Source organism: Miniopterus natalensis, chromosome 1 (assembly GCF_054644295.1).
Source record: "Miniopterus natalensis isolate mMinNat1 chromosome 1, mMinNat1.hap1, whole genome shotgun sequence".
Classification (NCBI taxonomy): domain Eukaryota; kingdom Metazoa; phylum Chordata; class Mammalia; order Chiroptera; family Miniopteridae; genus Miniopterus; species Miniopterus natalensis.
In genome coordinates, this window is record NC_142081.1 from 8,521,171 (window position 1) to 8,532,343 (window position 11,173).

Sequence of the window (11,173 nt, forward strand, 5' to 3'; positions counted from 1 at the left end):
TAATAGGGATGGTGCAGAGCGACAGGTCCATGATAGCACAATACTACAATGATTGTATGTTGTGCTCTGGGAGCATACCCCACCTTTAGAGTTGTTCTTATGGGGAAATTATTCTTGAGTCATTGAGTTTTAAATGATGCACGTCTCTGGAAACACACCTTCCTCGTTAAATGTGAGCAATCAGATTCCGATCCCTAGGAGAAGGAAGTCCTGCCCTCCCAGCCCGTCCCAGAAAACCCCAGGATACAAGAGAAAACCAGGAGTTTTTTAAGTTCCACTTTGTTCTAGGTTATGCTTATCTGCCGTCTCTCATTTAATCCTCACAGCTCTACCTGGTTCTGTTATTTACCCATCCACCCCCACAGCTGATCCTCTGTCAGTGTCTTAACTTCCTTCAGCAGACGAGAAACTGAGGTTCAGAGAGGTTAAGTAATTTGCCCAAGACCTCCCAGCCGGCAGTCTGTAGAGCTGGGATTTGAACCCAGGTTAGCTTGACACCGAAGCCTGCTTTGTTCCTGTGTACCAGGGTGCCCCTAAGTGATGCTTGTGCGCTGTCTCTGCCATCAGAAATTCAGCAGAATAAGCAGATGTCTGTGATGAGGGTGGAGGGAAGGTATTTCTCAATGAAGTATCGTTGCTCTTTCATAAATTACTTCAACGTCCGGACAGGATGATTTAAAAAATATATATCCTTACTGATTGCAGAGGGAGGAAGGGAGAGGGAGAGAGAGAGGGATAGAAACATCAATGATGAGAGAGTCGTCATTGATTGGCTGCCTCCTGCATGTCCCCTACCGGGTTTCGAGCCTGCAACCCGGGCATGTGCCCTGACCAGAAATCGAACCTCGATCTCCTGGATCCTAGGTTGATGCTCAACCACCAAGCCATGCCCCGTTGGCCCGGCCAGGCTGATTTTGAAGATTGTTTAGGTGGAAGCAGTCACACTTTCTCTCCAGACATAATGTCACCACCTGCGGTTAATGTAGCTATGGTATGTCAATCAGTAACCTTCTAAATCGGTGATTCACTTGTGAGATTTTATGTTAGTTGAGTCAGCTGCCTTTTAATTTCATGGAGTCAAGGAGTGGTTGACGTAGGCAGGCAGAAAGGGTAGAAATGGCAAATGCTTCCCAGACCTTGGGAAATTGTAATGTTATTTATCCGCCCAATCTCCAAACACAGATGAGGAATTAAAAGCATGAGACCCTGGGTAAGTCACCCATTGCTAGATAACAGGCCAGCACCTGCCTTGTAAAACAGCATCATTCTGAAAGTAGGGTGGCTGTGTTCTTGGTTAAATTGAAAGTGAAATGAAATTCAATCTTCTATATATGATTCAGGGGACTTACATACCATGTTTTCCTTTTCAAAATGCTTTGACATGTGTTATCTTAATTTCTCTCTGCACAACCTCCCTGCCTGGAACAAACTTTTATTGTAGCACTTACGCCCTGTAGTTAATGTTTAGTGTATATATCTGTCTCTCCCGCTGGTTTATGACTTTCTTCGGGGAAGAGACCCTGCTATTTTATGCATCGATAAAACCCTAGCACTTAGCAAGGTCTTGACTAGGGCTTGTTTCATTGCAAAAGATAGAAACCCATTGGATGCAATTTAAGCAAAAAGGGGGCTTTGTTTCCAGGAGCCCAGGGGCAGTGGTGCAGCCACGTTTTGGAGGAACAGGCATCAGGCTCTCTAGAGGCTTCTCATCTCTTGCATCTGTCTCATCGACGCCCCCTCTCCGCAGAGTGTCTTCCACGGCTCCCTGCGCCCCTAGGCTGAAAACCTGGCTGCCAGCATCTCCTAACACAGGCGCAAGTGTCCAGCCCTGGGCTCTGCCCGGTCTCCAGGGATCGAGGCTCTGATTGGCCCAGCCTCGGTGAGGTATTCACCTCTAGTCCAATCAGCTGTGGCCAGAAGGGTGTGGTCCATTTGTAGGATGGAGGTTGTTCCTATGGCAACCACAAGGCACCTGGGGAAGGTCAGTTCCCCGAGAAAGGGGGGAAGGGAAGGAGCAGCCCCAAGAATAAGGGGCCGGTACATACTTGGTGCGCCCCAAATGCTTACTGCTCTGCTCCGCTTTAAATGCTGCAGCTCCCCAAACACACTCCCACGTACTTTCTCTACCCACCCCCACCCCCCCAGGCTGGAGGGGTGGGAGGAGAAAGGGAGACCTCCAAGCAGTAGGAGTGGGAGGCCAGAGCTGGGTGGCCAGGCTCATGGTGTCCCTGGAGTAGGTTCTGCAGACAAGGCCCTGGAGCAAAGCTCAGGTCCCTCTGACCCTGATGTCCAAGCTGGCATTGGCTTTCTCTCTCAACAGCACCATCAGGGCTGTCTGCCCTTAAGTTCACAGCTGCAGAGCCTTCCCAGGGGCCCATAAACACCTCTATCAAAGGCAGAGTCCGCTCCACAGCCAGGGACCCCAGGTAGAAGCCGAGTGAGTTCATCTTTTAAGGTTCACCTTGAATATCACTTCCTGTGTTAATCATCTCTGGCTGTGTAACAAATTACCCCAAAAGTTTGTGGCTTAAAACAACGAATATTTATTATGGCCCACTGTTTGTGAGGGTCGGTGATGTGAGCATGGCCTCAATAGGTGGTTCTGACTCAGGATCTCTCCTGAGGTTGCCCTCGAGCTATCTGCAGGCCTGCAGTCTGTCTCATCTGGCGGCTGGACTAGGGCTGGAGGATCCATTTTCAAGCTCATTCACATGGCTGTTGGCAGAAGGCTTCAGGCCTTGGCCCCGTGGGCCTTTATCGCACAGCAGCTCATGACATGGCAGCTGGCTTCCTCCAGAGGGTGTGATTCAAAAGAGTGAGTATACCCAGGATGGAAGCTTCAGTTTTTTACAACCTAATCTCAGAAGTTTCATATCATCACTTCTACTTTATTCTATTAGCCACACAGACCAACCCTGGTGCAATGTGGGAGGGGACTACACAGGGTGTGAATACCAGCAGGTGAGGGGAGCAGGGGCCGTCTTGGAGGCTGTGGCCAAAGGTCCCCATTGCAGTCCTCAGGGGATCGGTACTTTGTTCACACTTCTTGTGAAGTTTTTTCCGTGTCTGTTATGGATACTTTGTTTCAATCCCAGACTACAAACTCTCTGAGGGCAGTGACTAAACATTACTTATCTTTCCCTTCATTTTTCCCTACATGGTACCTAATACAGACCATATATTCAATAAATGTCAAATTAATATTGAACGCATAAGTGAATGAATAAATGCATGAATGATTAGTGACCAATTCAGTGGATCAGTGGATAGTTCAAAAGACTAGAGGAGATAACATGAACTATTATATTATCAGTTTCCCTGATTTTCTGCTGATGGAGATACCTAAGGAGTTGGTTGCTCAGATCTTGCTTCCTTTTTTCTCCGGTTACTTCTCCTTCCCCACCACCCTGTGGTTACAGCATCAGAGAGCTTGTTTGCCATCTTGGTATAAGGACACCCTGTTCCCTTGTCATACCTGATTGGACCAGAGCTGGGTACCTGGCCCAAGCTGGGCCAATGGACTTTTCTTCTCCAGGGAATCTGAAATTGGGACTAAGAGAGGCCAAGCTTCAGTCTGGCTGCTTTCTTGTCAAGAGAGACATGAACAACTGGAAACTGTTGGCTATAGAGATTCTTTTTTTTTTTTTTTTTTTTAAATATATCTTTATTGATTTCAGAGAGAGGAAGGGAGAGGGAGCGAGAGATAGAAACATCAATGATGAGAGAACCATCATTGATCAGCTGCAGCCCACAACCCGGGCATGTGCCCTGACTGGGAATCGAACCCTGATCGCCTGGATCCTTGGTCGATGCTCAACCACTGAGCCATGCCCGGCTGGGTTATAGCGATTCTTTGCTCCGTGGACTGGGGAGCAGAGAAAGCCAATCTGCCACAACAGAAGGCAAGAATGCAGAGGAATAAATGAAGAGAGAGAGGGGGGAAGGACAGGTAGCAAAAGCATGATCTACATGTCCAGCTAGGTCCCCATGAAGTACCTTCAGGTTCTTATAATAAATGGGGTTTAAGCAATGGTGTGCGGGAGCTGACTCACACTGGTTCATGACATATTTCTTCAATGACATCACATTGGTAGCTTGAAATAGGCCAGGGCAACAGTATTTACACCGAAGAAATTGGCCAATGCTGCAAACCAGGGGTCCCCACTAAGAGCTGGTTATTAAACACTTACAAAACTGAAATATCTGCTGGGCAAACTCCTACTCATGCCTCACAACCCCTACCTCTCCTGTGAGAACCCGCCCTTGGTGTTTGTGGGAAGCTGGTTTTCTGTATACTCACAGTGCCTAGGAGACACCGTGAGACAATCCAGAACTCTGAGGGTCACATAAGCCAAGCGTAAAACAGACACCCCAACTAGGCAAAAACTGCTTATTGCCTCTAAAGTGAAGTCCAAGCTCCTTGGCATGGCAGGCTGGCCCTCTGAGCTGTGGCCCTTGCCCTCCTTGCATCTCCAGGCTCTTTCCTGCCAGGTCGCCCCCTCCACTCCCTCCCCACCCCATCCTCACACCCTGACCCCCTGAGCCTCCTCAACCTCCAGCTCAGAGTCTTTACCCCACGAGCTGTCAGTCATCTGGAGAATCTGATAAAGATCATGGCCCTTTTCCCTGGGGGAAACACACCCAAACATATGAACATTCACATACAGATCATGGCCCTTTTCCCTGGGGGAAACACATCCAGACACACAAACATTCACATATAGTCTCAGGAGATCCATGGACCAAATCCCTTCTTTTCTCTGAAGCCTTTCCTGACTCCCACATCCTGTGTGCCCCCTGCTTTACCCCAAACATACTCTATCTCAGCACCTTCAGTACTTTTTCTTAAATTTGTTTAGTTTTGAGTCCTTATATTTTTTAAAGCCTACAGCACCCAGTATTCCCAGGCAGTCTCCCAGCCAAGTACTAACAAACCCAACCCTGCTTAGCTTGGGGGCTCAGACAAGATTGTGCATGCTCAGGGTGGTTTGGCCATAGACTATTTCTGAGTCTTTTGCTACGCTGGGAGCTTCTCCAGGGAAGCACCTATTATGGTCTTATTTCTGAACACATGGGTGACTGAGAAATGACACGTGTGTCCTAACACCCAAGTTCTAATTGTGAGATCAGGGTGTAGCTACAGACACCGCCTGCTGTCCAAGCACAAAGGTGTGTCATTGAGGATGGCAGCCCTGCTCAAGGGAGAAGATGCCACCTGAGATAGGCCACGGCACCCGTAGGCAGGGAGCACCGTGGCCAGAGTATTCCCAGCACCAAGGGACGGGAGGGTACCTTGAGCAGAGGAGGAAGAGCACCTCAAGTGTGGCACCAGGGAAGGAACGTGAACTTTGGGGTCCCAGAGATCTAGGTTCAGATTCTAGCTCTGTCACCTATCGCTTGCGACTGTGAGTAAGTCACTTTGAGTCTCAGTTTTCTCACCTGTCAAAACCTATTTATTGAGTCACCGTTAAAATGAAAAGAGACGAAAGAATAAAAAAGAAAAGAAAAAATATTGAAAGAGACCATCCATATAAAGTGCCTGGGGCACAGAGAGAGATGGTCAATAAAAGCTAATGTCCCCTTTTCTTGTATTCAGGGCATGTCAGTCATACACAACAGAAGTCAACTCTCTGTTAACTAACGCAAAACAAGGAATTTATTTGTTAGAGTGGCAGAGACTGCTAACTGTCCCCCAATTTCTGTTAGTCTTTTCTTACATGGTAAAATAATTTTTAGCTAGGTACATAGTTGCTCAGCTAAATACTACATTTTTCTCCCCAGCCTCCCTTGCAGACCGGCATGACCTGGTGACCATGTTCTGGAGGGTGAGATGTGACCGGAGTGACATGCCCTGGCCGGTGTGGCTCAGTTGGTTGAGCAGCCCATGGAAAACCACGACCTGTGTTCTAGGTACGCTTATTGCTGCCGAGCTGACAATCCTCCTAGGCTTCCCAGCAGACACACCAGGAAACGTGTGTGTGTATGGATATGTGAGTTCGTGTGTATAGATAAGCCATACATCTAATATCAACTTCTGTATCTCTATATATCTAAAAACCAACAGTTGAAACCAACATCTCTAATTCCATTCAACAGACAGGGTTTACTCCAGTCTCTTCCCTTTTCCATAGGAAGCTACTCTCCTCTCTGACGGTAAAGAGCCAGATCCCAGTGTCTCCGCCGTTTCCATGTCTGTTCTGTCTCCCTGTGCGAACCAATCCCTAGACACTCAGGGCCCTCCTCGGGGCTGGCCTTGCCATGTTCGCAGCCGACCAAGGGGAGGGAGAGACCAGATGCACATTTTAAGGTGACATCACCCCCTTTACTTTTCCCTGCTCACCAAAGAGCTCTGTCCTTGCAATTTGGCTTTCCATTGATCTTGCTTATTGGTGCAGGACAAACTGACCCCCTGGAAAAAACACTTCCCCCTCACCCCTGGGCCACAGGAAGCTGGGACGGATCTGCCTTCTGCTTGAAGAAAGAAGGTGCTGATTAAAGGGGCTGGACACCTTCAAAAAAGGATGCTGGCGGCACAAAACCTGGAGGCTTGTTCAGCACCAGCCCTGGGCAGGGGGCCTGTCTCTCCAGGGGAGCCCGAGGGTCAGGCAGCTGCTCTTCAAGAGCGTCCAGCCGACCCCCTCCTCACCCTCGGCTCACACCCTCAAGAGCAACCGAAGCGCAGGAGCAAAAGCAGCCTCTGTGCTGGGCGCTGAGCTGGAGGCTCTGCGCATATTCTCCTTTTAGCCCTCACAGCAACGTTTGGGAGGCAGTATTACAGTCCCCGTTTTACTGATGGGGATACGGAGGCTTAGACAAGTGGCCGAGCCCAGCCAGCTTGGCTCAGTGGTTGAGCATCGACCTATGAACCGGGAGGTCACCGTTCGATTCAGGTCAGGGCACAGGCCCAGGTTGCGGGCTCCATCCCCAGTCGGGGAGTGCAGGAGGTGGCTGATCAATGCCTCTCTCATCACTGATGTTTCTCTCTCTCTCTCCCTCTCCCTTCCTCCCTCTAAAATCAATAAAAACATATATTTAAAAAAAAAAAGTGACCCAACCTGCCCAAGGTCACATGACAAGCTCCTAGGCCAGAACTTCAACGCTGGCCGACCAGCCGCACTGTCCGGCTCCGAGCCCTTGCCCGCTCCCGTCAGTGTTCTCTTGACCTCTAACTGTCAGTCTGTGGCTGTCCATGCTCTGGCTAGTTCTGGCTTTTTCCAGGAAATAGCATCCTGGGCTCCCCAAAGATGTCACTGCCAAGCTTTTACAAAAAGTACTACTATGTAATATTTAACACGTACAAAATAAAATATGCAACATACGTATGCAAGTTACAAGTATAATAAAACAACACCCACATCTCTCAACTTAAAAATATACTAACACTTTTTTAAAATTAGGCGTCATCTTTTATATTTTTAGAGATTTGTTGTGTTTTCAAAATGCATAACCTTTCTTAATTTAATCTAACTAGAAACCTGAATATCCCCTGGGGGTTGGCCAGCTGTCTCCCTCTGTCATCCTTTCTCTGAGAGTCCCTGACTGCTCTGTGTGGGTTTTTTAAATCACACTTGCATCAGCAAATCCTGTGGGTTTCACCCTCAAAATACATTCTGGCCACCTCTTGCCTCCTCGCCTAATCCAAGCCGCGGTAACTTCCCAGCTTCTCTCCTTCAGATAACCACAGTGAGCTTTAAAACGGGGGGGAGGGGACCAGATTATGTTCCTCCCGTGTTTGTCCTGGCCCCAGGGACATGCTTGTCCTGCTTACTCAGTCGGGAACCCTCAATTCTGACTGAGGGCCAGGGCCAGAGTCCCTGCTCTTTGCCATGGCTGATGAGGCCTATGGCTCCTTCGCCTGGGCCCCCCTCTGCACTCCGATGTCTTCACACTCCCTGCTCCTCTGCCTGGAACACTGTTCCTCAGATATGCTCCAGCTCCTTCCTTCCTCCAGTAGGACCTCTGCTCATTAGCACTTTGCCCAAATGCCCCCTTTTATAACATTTTACAAGCATGAAATAAATTCACAGATAATAAAACCTACCTAAACTCATACTTTTAAAAAATCAATAGGGGTGCTAAATTTATTATTTTACTTTTTATTTCCTTCCCCCAGGGGGTGGGGTGCACTGTCCCTGAAGTACTGCAGTGCCCTGTCGATGCACAGAATGGACAGAGCAAGCTCCCATTCCACCTCCTCGCTCCAAAAATCCATGCAATATGTTGTCTTCTGGTAAAAGACAAATCAGATATTATACTGATAAGAACAGGTATGTACTAAATTTAAAAGAGAAGTAAAAGAAAATTAATGTTTAATAATTTAGGACATATTTTAATATATAAATGTTCTGGCAGCTGTCTGCATTTATACCTAGAGTTACCATAAATGTGACAGTAAAGAAGATGGGATGTGTCGACTCAAGTTCCACTGAGGTGTGATTTCCCAAAACGGTAAACTCTTGGTTGGGTCCCAAACCAAACGAAGTATAACTCTCTTTCTGTGTACATAGTTCTTGAATTCCTGAAAACACAGTGAGTGATAAGTGATAAATTTGTGTACAAAATATCTTGTGTTTGATTACAAAACCAAGTTAGGTGCCAGGCACATATAATTATAAGCAGGTTTTTCACGCGAATGTCTGCTGGGAGCTTCCAGACTTGCACAAAGGCTGTCAGTCTTCAAACTGTCATCCATTCATCTGTCTTGTGCATTGCAGGATGCCTGGTGCCTCTGACCCCTACCAGCTAAGCGATTGGTCTGCCCCCAATCAATGCGACCAGAAAAAGGCCCAGAAATTCCAAAAATATCCCCTAGGTGGCGCAAACGTCCAGGGCGAGAATTTCCCTGGGCCCTTGGGTTTATTTTCCTTCCCGGGGCCCAGAGCTCGCAGACCTTGTAGTCCACTTTTCTTGTTTTTGTATTGCTTGTGTTTGGACTAGAATGTGAGCTGCAGGAGTGCAAGGCTTTGTGGGTTTCATGATGGGTCCTCAACGCCTAGAACACTCGGGCCCTGAGCGAGGAAGTGGAAGAATGAGTGGTGCCTTGGATCGCCCCAATTTACATCCCTAGAACCCCACATTGCAGTGTGTTCAGAATCATCTCAAAGGGGATGCAAGATCTGGAAGCCAAAGTTGACCCACACCCGACTCCCACCTTTGTACAACATTGAGCATTTTGACCAGGGTGACCGCCACCGTCTGTTTTCTTGTTCGAATCACATTTTAAGCAGCTCTTACAATAACGACAGTTAGTGACATTCACTAAATCACTGCGTGCCCAGCACAGGGACAAGGAGAGCTTCAGGATCATCTCTTTTGATCCTTTGGGAAATCTCTTGAGTGAGGTGCTATTATAACCCTCATTTTACAGATGAGGAGACTGAGGCTCAGTAGAGAGGCTCAGAAACATTCTCAGTGTCAAGCATGCACCAAGTACAGGCCTGGGTTTTGAATACCAGGCACTCACTATCCGCACGCAGAGCTACCAGCCCATGTACCCCTCTTGATACCCTCTGGAGCCGTAGGCCTGTGTTCACAGTATTGTTACACCACCAACTCGCTGTGTGAGATCAGGCAGGCCCCTTAGCCTCAGCCTCCTGTCTATGAACTGAAGGATTAGAACCAGTCAAAAAAGCTTATTTGACCAGAGGCCACAGAAATAGACATATTGCCATCTACCTCAAGAGAAGAGAATTCAATTTTTACCTTGAAGCAGCAGCCAGTTGGGTCTAGGGGGGCCTGGGGCAGGCGCAGAGAGGAGAGCACCCGGCTGGAAGATGGGGCCACTCTGGCCTGGAGATAAAAGACCAGCAGTGGTTAAGGGTGGGATGACAATTTCTCCTCTCAAGGGCCATCAGAGGCGAGAACAGTTTTGCTGGGTTTCTGTACCCCAGCAATTCTCCTGTTCAGCTGTCAGGGTCCAGGAGGGAGGTCAGGGTTCCCACTGCAGAGGTCAGAAGGGATTGGCCCTTCAGGGTGACCTCGGTCTAAGTTAGAAGTTAAAAAGGTCTGATTCTATCCTGAGAGAGTGGGAGGTTGGGCACAAAAGACAGAAGAACTTTCTAGAAGTCAGGGTGTGGATGCAAGGTGAGCTGCCTTTGGTGAGCAGAGACCAGTTAGGAAAGTTGTCCAGGGAGCTCCCAGCAGGTCTTGAGTCAGTCCTTCTGCACCAAGATGTTGGGTGGTCCCTGATGGCACCTTCAGCCTGACCCACCCTCTCCCCACAGCTCCCAACTGTCTGCTTCTTAAGGCTAAGATGCTCTTTTCTCTTTCCACTGAAAATCCTTGAAGAGCTTTCATCAGGGACAGCGTGGAGGAAGCTGCTCTGACCTGTCCTACCAACCCCTCCGGGCCCAGGGCTGCCTGGATATTTCTGGCTGTCCCAAAAGAAAACAAGCCTTAACCCACTAATGTGAGCAGGCAAAATCCTTACCCAACAAAACAAACAATCCTAGCTCCCCTAGGACATACCCAGCTTTCCTAATAGGCATTATGCCCTTGGTATCCAATCAACACAATAGTCCCACTCCCAGGAGAATAGGAGGGACTAACCCCAGGTGGCAGATAAAGGTCACACACAAATGTTGGGTTAGGGGGATCTCTTTCATAAACAATGAATGCTTTTTTAAAAGTTTAAGTATAGCTGTGGCTGGTGTGGCTCAGTTTACTGAAGTCTCCCTGTACGCTGAAAGGTTGCAGGTTTGGTTTCCAGTGGGGGCACATACCCAGGTTGCGGGTTCCATCCCTGGTCAGAGCACATGCAGGAGGCAACCGATTGATGTTTCACTCTCACATCTGACTCTCACATTGATGTTTCTCTCTCTCTCTCCCTCCCCCTTCCTCTCTCTTTAAAATCGATAAAGAAGAAAAAAAAGTGATACTTCAAAAAAATTTTTTTTTAAATAAAAAGTTTAAGTATACCCCACAGCTCATTTCGGATATACTTATATTTTAAAAATTATTCATTGTTTAGTGGAAATTCGAATTGAACGGGCCTCCTGTATTTTTATTTGCTTAATCTGGCAACTTTTTGGGCTGCACGTAAATATGGTGAACAGCAGTGGGCTCACCAGCGACTTTAAGGGCAGGGAGCACCTGTCCAGGGAGGACACCGCTGGAGATTTGGGGCTTATTACGATGTCATTTACAAGTGAAAACTCAGCCCCATTTGTACTAA

General features: G+C 48.0%; 1 non-coding gene across 1 annotated transcript; it reads right to left on the reverse strand.

Annotated features, from left to right (window-relative positions):
- Positions 1-8,116: 8,116 nt before the first annotated feature.
- Positions 8,117-8,302, reverse strand: LOC148094011 (U2 spliceosomal RNA). The gene has a single exon (XR_015716437.1). It is a non-coding gene; the product is annotated as a U2 spliceosomal RNA (small nuclear RNA).
- Positions 8,303-11,173: the final 2,871 nt, after the last annotated feature.